At 45.1% G+C, this 17,562-nt stretch overlaps 1 pseudogene; it reads right to left on the bottom strand.

Annotated features, from left to right (window-relative positions):
- Positions 1 to 16,357, bottom strand: part of LOC112267436 — a 52,987-nt pseudogene extending 36,630 nt beyond the window's left edge.
- Between the last annotated feature and the right edge of the window lie 1,205 nt (positions 16,358 to 17,562).

Genomic DNA, 17,562 nt, shown 5'->3' with positions numbered 1-17,562 from the left:
CAGTACTGTCATGTCACCTAATAATCAACTGCTATATTCTCACCTACAACACTACAACACATTATCTTTGTCTTTGTAATGATCAGATCAGCAGGGGTTCAAAAATTACATTTAATATTTCTGATTGGGAAATAGAGCTTACCTTAGAGAAGTTTGCATGTTCAGAAACTTCAGATAATTGAATCATGTGTTCTAATGGAACCAGGATGCACCCATGGTGTTGTGAGTGCAATACATCACCTGCTGCTTGCCACGAGGTAGTAGACATTAGCCATTCTTCTTCCAGGGATGCATCCTGTTTGGGCCCAGGTAGGGGGAGAACAAAGGAGTTCTGATGCCTATGATGCCATGTACTTACAGCCTCAGTCTTTGATTGGTTGTTTTTTCACCACTCATCTCAATCACAGTGGGGTTTTGTTTTCCTAAATCCTGTCTGTTCTTGCCTGAATCCTCCCAAGGCTCTGCATGGATCCCGCCATATATCTATCTATCTAGATATCTTCCCGGTCCTTCCTTCCCTCCACTTTCATTTTCTATGACGTGACGACTTCTCATTCTCTTCTACACCTTGTCCCCTCCTCTATAGCAAGCTATGCTAGCATCCCCCTTCATACCCACTGGTCTCATTAGAATCCCTCCAACAGTTTTTCTCCACAGACATCAAAGCCCCCGACCCTATCCCTCCCTCTATGGGACTTCCAGGCTGGAGCTTTGAACCAGACCAGACAGAAGTTGTGGGTGTCATAGCTGCCAGGCACACCGGCAGACGAGTGGAGGGACGGATCCATGGATGGATGGCTAAAATAGGCAGCACAAAGTAAATAGTAGTCTCAGCGGCACGCCAGGCTTAAAGGGGATACAGGATGAAGACAAGGCTGGCCACCGTGGGACTGCAGCCAGCCTCCCACATCCTTTGGCTGAAGGAAGGAAGGGCCTGATCAAGAATCAGGCTGAAGGAGAAGGCAGACCAGACTCGGACACCAAAGCGTTTCATGTGTTGGCCTTCGATGTCACAGGGACAATGCACCCATCGCTTTTGCCTTTTTCTGGCACGAATAAGTGTGGCATAGCAGGGATGCTCAGACCATCCTCGAGACTCGTCTGGAGAAGGAGGAAAGGTTGCTCTGCATGCGCTTAGTACACTTCAAAAATGAAAGGGCGAGCCATCCAAAGCATTGGTCTGGTTGAAGTTTCTGATATGCTGGGACCCCAGGACACTAGAGTGACTGGAACGAATTGCAAAAATCGCTGAAGTTGGAGACTTTTATCTCCCTCACCAACTTTAAACATCTGCTATCTGAGCAGCTAACCGATTGCTGCAGCTGTACATAGTCCATCGGTAAATAGCCCACCCAATTTACCTACCTCATCCCCATACTGTTTTTATTTATTTACTTTTCTGCTCTTTTGCATACCAGTATCTCTACCTGCACATGACCATCTGATCACTTATTACTCCAGTGTTAATCTGCTAAATTGTAATTGTTCAGCTACCTCCTCATGCCTTTTGCACACAATGTATATAGACTTGTTTATTGTTTACTCCATGTGTAACTCTGTGTTGTTGTCTGTTCACACTGCTATAATTTATCTTGGCCTGGTCGCAGTTGTAAATGAGAACTTGTTCTCAGCTAGCCTACCTGGTTAAATAAAGGTGAAATAAAAAATAAATAAAAAAAGAGCTGAGACACTGATCAAAATATAAAGGGGAACATAGCTCACTGAGGGCCAGATGATAAAAGTAGGTGACATTACAGTTTTTCTCAATTGCTAAAACACTAAAACCCATTGGCCGAACAAAGTTCTCAGTTACCTGGACTCATTTAGCTAATTATGCAATACCTTAAACCATTAGTTGTCAATACCTTAAACCATTTCACATGATAAAACACAATTTGCAGATCTCACTTAGACTTTTCAGCAAAACTCTAAACACATTCTCATTCTCAAAACACATTCTGCACTCTAATGCACATGTCATCCATACTGGTAAACACAAGTGGCCACAATCAAATACAAATAGAGAACATATGTCATTACAGTTTTTTCCAACTGCTTACACACAAAATCTTTTCATGTCACACGATTTTTGAAACCTCTCACTTAAAGTGCAAAACTACACACCAAATATCCAAAACCATGAGCTATTTCTCAGCCTTTGACTCAGTTGTCAATTGCATAAAACACTTTTTTCAAAACACAACACTACACACAATTCTCTACCTGCGACACAAAAATCTAACAGGAAGGGACTTGCTTTCCTTTTCCAAACACAACCAATCAAAATGCTACACTTATTCACCACACACACTCCTCACATGTGCAAACATGTGCAAACACTAATAGCTTAACTGATCACTAACCAATCACTGCTTTACTGTAGTATAGGCCTATAAATAGGTCATAGGTCAGATTACCTGTTTTGAACAATGGATGCCAACAATGGACAGAGAGCAAGAGGAGTAGGAGGGAGAGGAAGAGGAAGAAGAGGACGAGGGCAAAGAAGAGAAGGAAGGAGAGCCATCTCTGATGATATTAGGGCAACACTTGTTGATCATGTGATCAACCACGATCAACCAACCCAACTTGAGTCGATTAACAGTGGCGTCCATAATTCGAACCTTCAGAAATGAGAACAGGTATGCAACTATATAATGACTATTTTAGCATTACAGTAATGTACTGTAAAATACGTATGACTGCATAGTATTGCATACACATTTGTAACTCTTTGTAAGTCGTCCATTTACTGCACTGCATTGAATGAATGAGGTTGGTTATCATGCTGTACTACATTTTTTTGTACATTGTTTACAGTTCCTATGCTGAACACATACTGTGTTTGAATTCTGTATAGAGTGGAAAGGCAAAGACATCATGGAGGACGAGGACGCTTGTTTACAGATGTACAAGAGACTGCAATTATAAATATGGTTTTGGCCAACAATGCAATTAGGATTCGAGAGATAAGAGAGCATATCTTGAAGAATGACACCATATTTAACAACATCAATGCTGTAAGCCTGTCGACCACACAACACATCCTCCAACGGTACCGAGTGACGATGAAACAACTTTACAAGGTGCCATTTGAGAGAAACTCTGACAGAGTCAAGAATATGCGACATGACTTTGTAGAGGTATGTATGCAACACTACTTCCAGTACTTCAGACATACCATATTTACTAATCTGTATATCCTTTTGTCTGTTACAGAGAGTATTGGAGATGGATGCCCATGTAATTCGCCATGAATTTATTTATGTGGATGAGGTTGACTTCAACCTCACCAAAACCAGGCGCCGCGGAAGAAATGTAATAGGACAGAGGGCATTTACCAATGTCCGCGGACAGCGTGGGGGTAATATAACTATGTGTGCTGCCATCACTCAAAACGGGGTCCTCCATCACAATGCCACACTGGGTCCGTACAACACCGGCCATATGCTCACTTTTCTGGATGCAATTTACACAATGTTTGTCCCTGATCCAGATCAGGAGCCTGATAGATTTGTGGTTTTATGGGACAATGTTAGTTTTCACCGGGCTGTTCTGGTCCAAAAACAATTTGTAGTTTTGTACCTACCCCCATATTCACCTTTTCTAAATCCCATAGAGGAATTCTTCTCAGCCCGGCGCTGGAAAGTGTATGATCGCTAACCCTATGCCCGCATGCCGCTTTTCCAGGCAATGGAGGACGCATGTGGGGACATAGAGGGTGCCTCTGTCCAAGGTTGGATACGCCATGCTAGGAGATACTTCCCTCCATGTGGGGACATAGAGGGTGCCTCTGTCCAAGGTTGGATACGCCACGCTAGGAGATACTTCCCTCGATGTCTGGCAAGAGAAAGCGTATCTTGTGATGTGGACAAAGTATTGTGGCCAGACCCAGGCCGGAGAAGAGATGAAGGGTAGCTTAGCACTGGTGACTGCCCCCCCCCCTACCAATTCCTGGACTGTCCCCCTGGGACCCCACACACATAATTGTGTTCTTTACTGTATTCTAAAGAATATACTTTTGGTTTACATATGTTTATGGTTTTGTTGTACGCTGCTGTATACATATGTATGCTGCTGTATACAACAGTAATGTTTGGCCAAATAAATATTATCTGTTTCTACATTGCATTGGTGTTTACAGTGTACTTGTTACCCCTCTCAGCAGACTACTTTCACTGTAGAACATTGTATTGACATGTAGATATAAGCCTATGAAAGACCAAAGAGCTTTAGATTTAGAACAACAGTGTTTACATGGTATATCCAAAAATGTACTATTATGAAAGCAGTGTTTGCCATTTGATGCAAATGCTTCATTCTGACATGTGTTCATGGCATTTTGAATGCAGTGTTACATTTTGAAGGAGATGTGAGGCATTTTGCATTTTGTGTGTGCAGTTTTGGGAATTGTGTGTAGAGTTTTGAAAAAAAGGAGACAGTTTTGAAAACGTGTGTAAGCAGTTGGAAAAAACTGTTATTGAACACAACCACTCAAAACTGATTTATCTTGTTTCAAATGATGCGACACAACCGATATAAGCCAGTTCAGAGAGCAAAAAGGTTGTTGAAGGTGGGAAGGAGAAAGTCTGAGAATGGATACTGTAGTACAGTGCATTGTAGGCTGTATACTGTACAATGGACAAATTGTATGGCCCTGAACATTGTGCTTTCCATTTATTAACAGTACTGACTGCTCAATAGATTTTGACTGGTTGCAGGTTCATATCAACAAAGAACAAGAATTACTGTATCACAGAGACAAAGGACAAATTTGTGAGATGTAGGGGACAGTACTGTAAAAATAGGGGTAGAAGGAGGAGGAAGAACAAAAAACAAAATTGCAAAGAGAAGAGCAAAGCAGAGTAGTAATTTCTGATCAATTTTGAGCTACTATGATAGAACATGTTTTCGTTCATCAAAAGACAAATGACGGAAAAATATGAATATTTTTTGGGATTAAAAACGTACTTCTCCCTGAGAATTGTATGTTTTGAACAATGTGTTTTCTATTTTTCGGTGTATTGTTTACTGACTGCTTGAGAGTGTATATCATTTTGATCACTTTGTTTATGATTTGAGAGCAGGGTTTGATTTTGAACACAGGTAAAACCGTTTTGAGGCGAATGTTTCATTTTGCAAGAGGAGTCAGAGGTTATGTAAATAGTGCTTGAAGATGAGGTTTTGTGTTTCATGTTTTCAGGAAATGGAGCAAGGTTTCAGAAATTGTGTTTTAGCAATTGAGAAAAACTGTAATAATGACAGTAACTTAATGACCATGTATAGTACTCATTAATCAAACTGACTGACTGACAGCAATGTGCCATATAACACACAACATTGTTGAAAAATGTAAGACAGAATCCAAAAGAAAACATTGATCGAATGTGAAGAAGAATTATTACAATAACCAAAAGACCATAGAATACCTGCCTCTAGCCAGAGGCGATAGACTTCAATAGAAACCAATCAATAACCAGCTTCAGAAGTTTTGACTCCTGGGTGGAGGACCTCAGTGGGAAGACATGCATTTTGAATTGACCCAAGATGGAGGCTTTAAAGGGTGAAATGGGACAGCTGGAATAGGAAAGTATGTCCATTGCTCTGAAGTTGTAGGTGGTGGTCGACAGAGAAGAAGAGGGGTCCAGATAGTAGAAAGTAATAGCTGGGCAATCTATGAGAGCTTGGGAGTTGAATGTTGGACCAGAATTAGTAAATACACTTAGCTGAGAGTTTGGCAAGCAGAGGTTTAAAAGTACATATATCCCCTCCTCCCAGACACTGTTTTGGAAAAATAACTCCCTTGTTCTCCCCTTCCTTCCATATGTGAACCGATATCCAAGTCTTCAAGAACATAACATTAGGCCAGATTGACACTTTCAGATGACAAACAATATGTTGAATGGAAGATGACATTGATTGCATCACCTCTCTGGGTAGCAGAGCCAAGAAGTAGAAGTTCACCGTAGACATGTGTCATAGCATCATGCCCCCAGTAGTCACCGTATCCCCAGTAGTCCAGGTAAGCCAAAACAGTCAGTCTCATGGGAAGAGTGTCTTCCTTCTCAGCTGGTTTCTCCTTATCTCTCTTCCTCCTCTGGTACAGAATGTCCCTGGTGCTCCAGTCAGTCATGTGATAAGCTCTACCTACCCTGAGGGGAAACAGCACTCTGCTCTATGCTGCTTCTGCTCCATAAGGAGCTGTGCTGACTGCTTCACTGCACATAGGACAGCAGCCTGCTACTCTGCACTCCCAGTGAAAAAAGCCACACAGTAACCAACACCACAACGTCAATAATTGAGGAATTGTGGGTATGGTCAGGGATTTGGTGCATGTGAGCCAATGAAAAACTCAGTAGAATTAAAAATACCATATTTCTTCCCAAATTGCAGACAGATTAAAGTGCTATCATCAAGCGCACTGAAAAGTTTCCAAAACAATTAATTAATGGCATTCATTCATGATGGCACCCCCAGTCTCCTTTGTAAAACATGATAAAGCAGGGGACTTAATTAAAAATCTTATTATACACAGTTTTCAGATGGAAGAGTATTTTTTCAAATGAAATGAAGCACCCTGCCTTCACCCTGAGAGAGCACGCGCATACACACGCACAAACGCACAAAACACACGCACGCACGCACGCACGCACGCACGCACACACACACACACACACACACACACACACACACACACACACACACACACACACACACACACACACACACACACACACACACACACACACACACACACACACACACACACACACACACACACACACACAGCTAATGTTCTGTATGTGAAGTGAGCAGGAGCATGAGCTTTTGCGCTCTTTGTCACAATTCCATCTGAATCCCCCCTCTTGTTTTCGTAGACTGAGAAATTAATTTCCGTTCACTTCCAGTGCAGTCGCTGGTTGTGCTGTTGTCATAAGACATGCAGGAGCAGTGTGCCACGGTGACTTGCTGTTCTTTTCTTCTTCTCTTTGTCACATGCTCCCGCTCTCGTCTCCATGGATGTTCCTCATCACATATGGAGTAAACTACATCAGCTCAGGTTTCCTCTGAATGATCCATTTGTTAAACGTGCCCTCTATCTCTGAGGCTGCTCTCACAAAAGGCTGTGTCCTCCATTTGAATACTAAGGCAGAGAAAGCACTCCAGCTACTAAAACACCCTCATCATTCTGTACAGGCACAGCAGAAGATACCTCCTGGTCCTCTGCACAAAGGACCTCTTCCCTATGCTAAACAATGTGACAATGGCAAAAATGAAGACGGGGAGTCGGGGGCACCCGAAGGGCATAGGAGCGTGGTGAGCCACAAGAGGAGGCGCACCTGAGTATCCAAACACACTATTAGCCACAACAATGGGAAAAAAGGAGGGGATTTGAGGGCAGCTCATGCCCGACCAGGACCAAGCTCCCATGACTCTGTGGGCCACCAGCTCTGTTGCATTGTGGGAGCAAAGGTATTCTTCTCCAACCTGGGACGTCATTCAAACCCTCAGCTACGGTCAACTGCTTCACATCTCGATGCTAGAGATGTGGCACCACTGCCCTCCAATCCTCTGTCAATGCAATGTTGTTGTCGCTGCATATGTATTGTGTATTATTATTGGCTGGCTGTTGTGATGTTTTTTTTTTGTCTGTGTGAGCTTTAGTCGAAGCCCTTGAGGGAACGTCCACGAAAAGCAGGCTAAGGAATGATCCAATTTCACATCCTATAGTGTTCTAGCCAGATGAGCCAAAGCAAGGGCTTTCTATTCATGAGGCCTAGGAACAAGATGGTCATTTTCTGCACTCACTGAGCCAGGGATTCCTCAGGGCAAGACTGGGGCTGGGCAGATACATAGATCACAAGGCAGAGCAGGAGTGATGAAGGGAGCATACACGCACACACACATGCATGCTCACACACATACACACTCTCTCTCTCTATGTCTCCCCCCTATCTCGCTCTCTCTCTCTCTCCCCTAAATCAGACTCCACCCCTCCAGTGTACAGCAGCCTGCTCTTCCAAATCCGTCTCTATTCCCAAATTGCTTGTCAAAGGGACGAAATTAGAAATAAAATGCCAGAGCTGACAAACAAGATTACATGCTGTTTGCACCTGGCTGTGGCAATTAAAGCCCTGATGACAGGGGAGGATGGCCTCCTAATGTGGAGTCTCAAGGCATATAAGCATTTTCACAAAGAGATTAGCCCCGCCGCGGCTCTGTGGCAGCACAGCCAGGCTCAGCTCCCCCCTTTTACTGTCATTCTGAGGCCTCATGGTAGCTACGTAGACTAGACTGCATAGGTCGGAAACACACCCACTCACTCATTTAAACACATATCATATATACACAATTTGGCTTTGACAAAAAACGCAACCAAATCAAATCAAATCAAATTTATTTATATAGCCCTTCGTACATCAGCTGATATCTCAAAGTGCTGTACAGAAACCCAGCCTAAAACCCCAAACAGCAAGCAATGCAGGTGTAGAAGCACGGTGGCTAGGAAAAACTCCCTAGAAAGGCCAAAACCTAGGAAGAAACCTAGAGAGGAACCAGGCTATGTGGGGTGGCCAGTCCTCTTCTGGCTGTGCCGGGTGGAGATTATAACAGAGATTATATAATTATAACAGAGATTATAACATCTGGCTAGAACCACCACCTACACAGCTCTCACACATGGACACTCACAAACCCTAAATTTACTTGACAATGCTCAGCATGAGGGATTGAATCTACCACCTCCCCCTCACACACATACTTCCCACACTTCACTACTGACCTGGTAAAAGTCATTAAATTGAGAATACAGGGACTATATAGAAACAGTCTCTTATGTCCAGATATGGATGGATGCCACAGTTGTCTTAGATAAATATTAATGGAGGGAAAAAAACATTCAACTTATGCAAATCCATGCTAATGAACTTTCTCTCAGTCCAGAGTAAACAGTACAGTGTGAGGGTTGATCATATTCCTCATGAGTAGTCGCTTGCTTGGCACAGGGGAATTTCCTGAAAGCCTTGAGCCTTAAATACCCAATTTGAGTGACACGAGACAAGCAAACAAAATTGTTTAAATGTACCACTTAAAGACGCTCGCTGCTTTCGTCTCTCTTATTTGTGGTAGAATAATAAAACCCAGCCTTGCAATAAACAGAAGCCATATCATTATTTCATAAGTTTGCTTAGTTGTAGCGTAGTAAATTATTTACACTTGACTTTCCGAGGGAAGAAAATACTTTCCTTGCATCAGTATGCTGCTCCCTGGTTGAAGGGACTACCTTTCTCCATCAGTATGCTGCTCCCTGGTTGAAGGGACTACCTTTCTCCATCAGTATGCTGCTCCCTGGTTGAAGGGACTACCTTTCTCCATCAGTATGCTGCTCCCTGGTTGAAGGGACTACCTTTCTCCATCAGTATGCTGCTCCCTGGTTGAAGGGACTACCTTTCTCCATCTGTATGCTGCTCCCTGGTTGAAGGGACTACCTTCCTCCATCAGTATGCTGCTCCTGGTTGAAGGGACTACCTTTCTCCATCAGTATGTTGCTCCCTGGTTGAAGGGACTATCTTTCTCCATCTGTATGCTGCTCCCTGGTTGAAGGGACTACCTTTCTCCATCAGTATCCTGCTCCCTGGTTGAAGGGACTACCTTTCTCCATCAGTATGCTGCTCCCTGGTTGAAGGGACTACCTTTCTCCATCAGTATGCTGCTCCCTAGTTGAAGGGACTACCTTTCTCCATCTGTATGCTGCTCCCTGGTTGAAGGGACTACCTTTCTCCATCAGTATGCTGCTCCCTGGTTGAAGGGACTACCTTTCTCCATCTGTATGCTGCTCCCTGGTTGAAGGGACTACCTTTCTCCATTAGTATGCTGCTCCCAGGTTGAATGGACTACCTTTCTCCATCAGTATGCTGCTCCCTGGTTGAAGGGACTACCTTTCTCCATCAGTATGCTGCTCCCTGGTTGAAGGTACTACCTTTCTCCGTCAGTATTCTGCTCCCTGGTTGAAGGGACTATCTTTCTCCATCAGTATGCTGCTCCCTGGTTGAAGGGACTATCTTTCTCCGTCAGTATGCTGCTCCCTGGTTGAAGGGACTACCTTTCTCCATCAGTATGCTGCTCCCTGGTTGAAGGGACTATCTTTCTCCGTCAGTATGCTGCTCCCTGGTTGAAGGGACTACCTTTCTCCATCAGTATGCTGCTCCCTGGTTGAAGGGACTACCTTTCTCCATCAGTATGCTGCTCCCTGGTTGAAGGGACTACCTTTCTCCATCAGTATGCTGCTCCCTGGTTGAAGGGACTACCTTTCTCCATCAGTATGCTGCTCCCTGGTTGAAGGGACAACCTTTCTCCATCTGTATGCTGCTCCCTGGTTGAAGGGACTACCTTTCTCCATCAGTATGCTGCTCCCTGGTTGAAGGGACTACCTTTCTCCATCTGTATGCTGCTCCCTGGTTGAAGGGACTACCTTTCTCCATCAGTATGCTGCTCCCTGGTTGAAGGGACTACCTTTCTCCATCAGTATGCTGCTCCCTGGTTGAAGGGACTACCTTTCTCCATCAGTATGCTGCTCCCTGGTTGAAGGGACTACCTTTCTCCATCAGTATGCTGCTCCCTAGTTGAAGGGACTACCTTTCTCCATCTGTATGCTGCTCCCTGGTTGAAGGGACTACCTTTCTCCATCAGTATGCTGCTCCCTGGTTGAAGGGACTACCTTTCTCCATCTGTATGCTGCTCCCTGGTTGAAGGGACTACCTTTCTCCATTAGTATGCTGCTCCCAGGTTGAATGGACTACCTTTCTCCATCAGTATGCTGCTCCCTGGTTGAAGGGACTACCTTTCTCCATCAGTATGCTGCTCCCTGGTTGAAGGTACTACCTTTCTCCGTCAGTATTCTGCTCCCTGGTTGAAGGGACTATCTTTCTCCATCAGTATGCTGCTCCCTGGTTGAAGGGACTATCTTTCTCCGTCAGTATGCTGCTCCCTGGTTGAAGGGACTACCTTTCTCCATCAGTATGCTGCTCCCTGGTTGAAGGGACTATCTTTCTCCGTCAGTATGCTGCTCCCTGGTTGAAGGGACTACCTTTCTCCATCAGTATGCTGCTCCCTGGTTGAAGGGACTACCTTTCTCCATCAGTATGCTGCTCCCTGGTTGAAGGGACTACCTTTCTCCATCAGTATGCTGCTCCCTGGTTGAAGGGACTACCTTTCTCCATCAGTATGCTGCTCCCTGGTTGAAGGGACAACCTTTCTCCATCTGTATGCTGCTCCCTGGTTGAAGGGACTACCTTTCTCCATCAGTATGCTGCTCCCTGGTTGAAGGGACTACCTTTCTCCATCTGTATGCTGCTCCCTGGTTGAAGGGACTACCTTTCTCCATCAGTATGCTGCTCCCTGGTTGAAGGGACTATCTTTCTCCGTCAGTATGCTGCTCCCTGGTTGAAGGGACTACCTTTCTCCATCAGTATGCTGCTCCCTGGTTGAAGGGACTACCTTTCTCCATCAGTATGCTGCTCCCTGGTTGAAGGGACTATCTTTCTCCATCAGTATGCTGCTCCCTGGTTGAAGGGACTATCTTTCTCCATCAGTATGCTGCTCCCTGGTTGAAGGGACTACCTTTCTTCATCAGTATGCTGCTCCCTGGTTGAAGGGACTACCTTTCTCCATCAGTATGCTGCTCCCTGGTTGAAGGGACTACCTTTCTCCATCAGTATGCTGCTCCCTGGTTGAAGGGACTACCTTTCTCCATCAGTATGCTGCTCCCTGGTTGAAGGGACTACCTTTCTCCATCAGTATGCTGCTCCCTGGTTGAAGGGACTACCTTTCTCCATCAGTATGCTGCTCCCTGGTTGAAGGGACTACCTTTCTCCATTTGTCTATGATTTGATTGGGAAATATATCTAACCTCATCAAAAGACTTCACCACATCAAAGAGCGTTCTCTCCTGACGGGTAAATTCATGTTTAAAATGAGAGAGATAGGATAAGATGGGAAGAGAGGAGAGGAGAAGCTCAGTGTGTTTGAATGTGTAGCTGTCTGTTTCAGATATATTTGTACTACAACCTAAAAGAGAGGTTTGGTCATTTGGGTATCAAATGAAGGTTTGATTTTGTTTTGAAGAAATCCAATGGGTTTGTAGAGCAGCACAGGCAGACAATAACTACCCCTCAGCTAACCCCATCCTCAGCTTGACAACCACTAGGGGCAAGCTGCTAATTTCTTCTCTCATTTGAATGTGTCCACTAATTCACTGGCCAAAATCCTAGTCAATGGTTGAACGTTTCTCTGTGTGTGTTTGTGTGTAAGTGTGTGTGTGTGCGTGAGTGCGTGCGTGTGTGTCTGTGTGTGCATGCTTGTTTTCTTGTACAGTACCAGTCAAAGGTTTGGACACCTAATCATTCAAGGGTTTTTCTTTATTTTTACTATTTTCTACATTGAAGAATAATAGTGAAAACATCAAGACTATGAATAACACATATGGAACCATGTAGTAACCGAAAAGGTGTTAAACAAATCAAAATATATTTTATATTTGAGATTCTTGAAAGTAGCCACCCTTTGCCTTGATGACAGCTTTGCACACTCTTGGCATTTTCTCAAACAACTTCATGAGGTAGTCACCTGGAATGCATTTCAATTAACAGGTGTGTTGAATGTTAATTTGTGGAATTTCTTTCCTTCTTAATGCTTTTGAGCCAATCAGTTGTGTTGTGACAAGGTAGGGGGTATACAGAAGATAGCCCTATTTGGTAAAAGTTCATATTATGGCAAGAACAGCTCAAATAAGCAAAGAGAAATGACAGTGCATCATTACTTTAAGACATGAAGGTGAGTAAATACGAAACTTTGAAAGTTTCTTCAAGTGCAGTCGCAAAAACCATCAAGCGCTATGATGAAACTGGCTCTCATGAGGACCGCCACAGGAAAGGAAGACCCAGAGTTACCTCTGCTGCAGAGGATATGTTTATTAGAGTTACCAGTCCAAATGAATGCTTCACAGAGTTCAAGAACAGCCACATCTCAACATCAACTTTTCAGAGGAGAATGTGTGAATCAGGCCTTCAAGGTTGAATTGCTGCAAAGAAACCACTACTAAAGGACACCAATAATAATAAGAAATTTGCTTTGGCCAAGAAACACGAGCAATGGACATGATACCGGTGAAAAGCTGTCCTTTGGTCTGATGAGTCCAAATTTCAGATGTTCGGTTCCAACCGCCGGGGGATGCAGAGTAGGTGAACGGATGATCTCCACATGTGTGGTTCCCCCCATGAATCATGGGGGAGGAGGTGTGATGGTGTGGGGGAGTTTTGCTGGTGACACTGTCAGTGATTTATTTTGAATTCAAGGCACACTTAACCAGCATGGCTAACACAGCATTCTGCAGCAATACGCTATCCATTCTGGTTTGCACTTAGTGGGACTATCATTTGTTTTTCAACAGGACAATGACCCAACACACCTCCAGGCTGTGTAAGGGCTATTTGACCAAGAAGGAGAGTGATGGAGTGCTGCATCAGGTGACCTGGCCTCCACAATCACCCGACCTCAACCCAATTGAGATGGGTTGGGATGAGCTGGACCGCAGAGTGAAGGAAAAGCAGCCAACAAGTGCTGTTGGAAAAACATTCCAGGTGAAGCTGGTTGAGGGAATGGCAAGAGTGTGCAAAGCTGTCATCAAGGTAAAGGGTGGCTATTTTGAAGAATCTCAAGTTGAAAATATATTTTGATTTGTTTTACACTTGTTTGGTTACCGCATGATTCCATATGTGTTCTTTCATAGTTTTGAAGTCTTCAATATTATTCTACAATGTAGAAAATAGTAAAAATATATAAAAACCCTTGAATGAGTAGCTGTGTCACAACTTTTGACTGGTACTGTATATGTGGTTGGTGGGACATCAAAACGACAGACAACAGCTGCTGTGTGTGACCCCCAGAGGTTTGGTACCCCTTCTGTCCCCTTCTGATTGATTGTCTAACCACTGGTCCCTCTGCTCTTGTCAAACACTGCTTAGTCTTGTGCGTTTCCTCACCTAGGTACTCCCACTAGGATATGGGCTGAGATGCCAATGTCAAATCCTGACAGCCATTGTCATTATCAGATCATGTGTGTATGCTGACACTATTTAGAAGTATGCAGAGACGCTCAAGTAAAAACCGTCAGACATGAACATACATGGTTCTGAATGGATCCCATACAGAGACCCATACAAAACCCATACATTTGTTACATGAGTTAACAGCCTCTACAACCTACACTACTATTTAAAAGTTTGGGGTCAATCAGAAATGTCCTTGTTTTTGAAAGAAAATCAAAACAATTTGTCGATTAAAATAACATCAAATTGATCAGAAATACAGTGTAGACATTGTTAATGTTGTAAATGACTATTGTAGCTGGAAACGGCTGATTTTTTATGGAATATCTACATAGACATACAGAGGCCCATTATCAGCAACCATCACTCCTGTGTTCCAACGGCACGTTGAGTTAGCTAATCCAAGTTTATAATTTTAAAAGCCTGAAAACTATTTTACTGATTAAAGAAGCAATACAACTTCCTTTCTTTAGAATAGTTGAGCATCTGGAGCATCAGCATTTGTGGGTTCGATTACAGGATCAAAATGTCCAGAAACAAAGACTTTCTTCTGAAACAGTCTATTCTTGTTCTGAGAAATTAAGGCTGTTCCATGCGAGAAATTGCCAAGAAACTGAAGATCTCGTACAACGCTATGTATTACTCCCTTCACAGAACAGCGCACATAGGCTCTAACCAGAATAGAAAGAGGAGTGGGAGGCCCTGGTGCACAATGGAGCAAGACGACCCACAAATGCTGATGCTCCAGATACTCAGCAAGTCTAAAGAAGGCCGGTTTTATTGGATCTTTAATCAGCACAATGTTTTTCAGGTAAGCTACCATAATTGCAAAATCATCAAATCAAATTTATTTATATAGCCCTTCATACATCAGCTGATATCTCATTGTGCTGTACAGAAACCCAGCCTAAAACCCCAAACAGCAAGCAATGCAGGCGTAGGAGCACGGTGGCTTGGAAAAACTCCCAGAAAGGCCCAAACCTAGGAAGAAACCTAGAAAGGAACCAGGCTATGTGGGGTGGCCAGTCCTCTTCTGGCTGTGACGGGTGGAGATTATAACAGAACATGGCCAAGATGTTCAAATGTTCATAAATGACCAGCATGGTCAAATAATAACAATCACAGTAGTTGTCGAGGGTGCAGCAAGTCAGCAACTCAGGAGTAAATGTCAGTTGGCTTATCATAGCCAATCATTAAGAGTATCTCTATCACTCCTGCTGTCTCTAGAGAGTTGAAAACAGCAGGTCTGGGACAGGTAGTACGTCCGGTGAACAGGTCAGGATTCCATAGCCGCGGGCAGAACAGTTGAAACTGGAGCAGCAGCACGGCCAGGTGGACTGGGGACAGCAAGGAGTCATCATGCCAGGTAGTCCCGGGGCATGGTCCTAGGGCTCAGGTCCTCTGAGAGAAAGAGAGAAAGAGAGAATTAGAGAGAGCATACTTAAATTCACACAGGACATCAGATAAGACAGGAGAACTACTCCAGATATAACAAACCGACCCTTGCTATCACGCCCTGACCGTAGAGTGCGTTTTATGTCTCTATTTTGGTTTGGTCAGGGTTTGATTTGGGTGGGCAGTCTATGTTCTATGTTCTAAGATTTTCTACTTCTATGTGTTTGGCCGGGTGTGGTTCTCAATCGGAGGCAGCTGTCTATTGTTGTCTCTGATTGAGAACCATACTTAGGTACCCTTTTCCCCCACCTGTTTTGTGGGAAGTTAACTTTGACTTTGTTCAGGGCACATAGCCCAAAGCTTCACGGTTGGGTTTTGTTCTTTGTTTTGTCGGCGTCATTTTTAATAAAGAGAAAATGTAAGCTTACCATGCTGCACCTTGGTCCAGTCCTTCAGCCAGCCGTGACAGAACTTCCCACCACCAACCTACCAAGCAGCATGGTAAGGTGGACTCCTGGACATGGGAGGATGTTCTGGACGGCAAGAGAGTTTACACATGGGAGGAGATCCTGGCGGGAAGGGATCTCCTTCCATGGGAACAGGTGGAGGCAGCCTGGAGAGCAGAGGCAGCCGGAGAAAGGAACCAGTGGGAACACGGCTGGCAATGAAGTACAATTGTTTCAGGGGGGCACATGGGGAGTGTGGCAGAGTCAGGAAGCAGACCTGAGCCAACTCCCCGTACTTACCGTTGAGAGCATGGGACTGGTCAGGCCCCGTGCTATGGGGTGATGCTCATGGTGTCGAGGCGGAGCATTCACAGGCCGGTGTGCTCGGTGCCAGCGCCGGGTGAAAGCTGGCATCCAGCCAGAATGGGTGGGGCCAGCTCTGCGCTCGAGACCACCAGTGCGCCTCTACGGCCCAGTGTATCCGGTGCCTCGGCCAAGGAAGAGGCCTCCTGGATGTCTCCCCAGCCCGGTGAGTCCTGTGCCTGCTCCCAGAGCCAGGTCTCCTGTGTGTCTCCCCAGCCTGGTGAGTCCTGTGCCTGCCTCCCGTCCGGAGCTGCCAGAGTCTCCCTCCCGTCCGGAGCTGCCAGAGTCTCCCTCCCGTCCGGAGCTGGCAGAGTCTCCCTCCCGTCCGGAGCTGCCAGAGTCTCCCTCCCGTCCGGAGCTGCCAGAGTCTCCCTCCCGTCCATAGCTGCCAGAGTCTCCCTCCCGTCCGGAGCTGCCAGAGTCTGCCTTCCGCTACAAGGGTACCCAGTCCGGGGTCAGTGGCGATGGTCCCCACTCTAGATGCACCACCTAAGTTGGCCCAGCCAGAGTTTGAGCGGGGTCTACTTCCCTCGTCAGAGCAGCCACCGCGGAGAAATGCCCACCCAGACCCTCCCCTATAGGTTCAGGTTTTGCGGCCAAAGTCCGCACCTTTAAGGGGGGGGATACTGTCACGCCATAGAGAGCGTTTTATGTCTCTATTTTGGTTTGGTCAGGGTGTGTTTTGGGTGGGCAGTCTATGTTCAATGATTTTCTATTTCTATGTGTTTGGCCGTGTGTGGTTCTCAATCAGAGGCAGCTGTCTATCGTTGTCTCTGATTGAGAACCATACATAGGTACCCTTTTCCCCCACCTGTTTTGTGGTAGGTTAACATTGACTTTGTTCAGGGCACATAGCCCAAAGCTTCACGGTTGGGTTTTGTTCTTTGTTTTGTCGGCGTCATTTTTAATAAAGAGAAAATGTACGCTTACCATGCTGCACCTTGGTCCAGTCCTTCAGACGGCCGTGACACTAGCCCCCGACACATAAACTACTGCAGCATAAATACTGGAGGCTGAGACAGGAGGCGTCAGGAGACACTGTGGCTCCATTCAATGATACCCCCGGACAGGGCCAAACAGGAAGGATATAACCCCACCCACTTTTCCAAAGCACAGCCCCCACACCACTAGAGGGATATCTTCAACCACCAACTTACCATCCTGAGACTAGGCCGAGTATAGCTCACAAAGATCTCTGCCACGGCACAACCCAAGGGGGGGGGGGACGCCAACCCAGACAGGAAGATCACGTCCGT

The sequence above is a fragment of the Oncorhynchus tshawytscha genome, linkage group LG14 (assembly GCF_018296145.1).
Source record: "Oncorhynchus tshawytscha isolate Ot180627B linkage group LG14, Otsh_v2.0, whole genome shotgun sequence".
Lineage (NCBI taxonomy): Eukaryota > Metazoa > Chordata > Actinopteri > Salmoniformes > Salmonidae > Oncorhynchus > Oncorhynchus tshawytscha.
The sequence above is the reverse complement of the archived record's forward strand: the minus strand, read 5'-3'. Positions and strand labels throughout refer to the sequence as shown.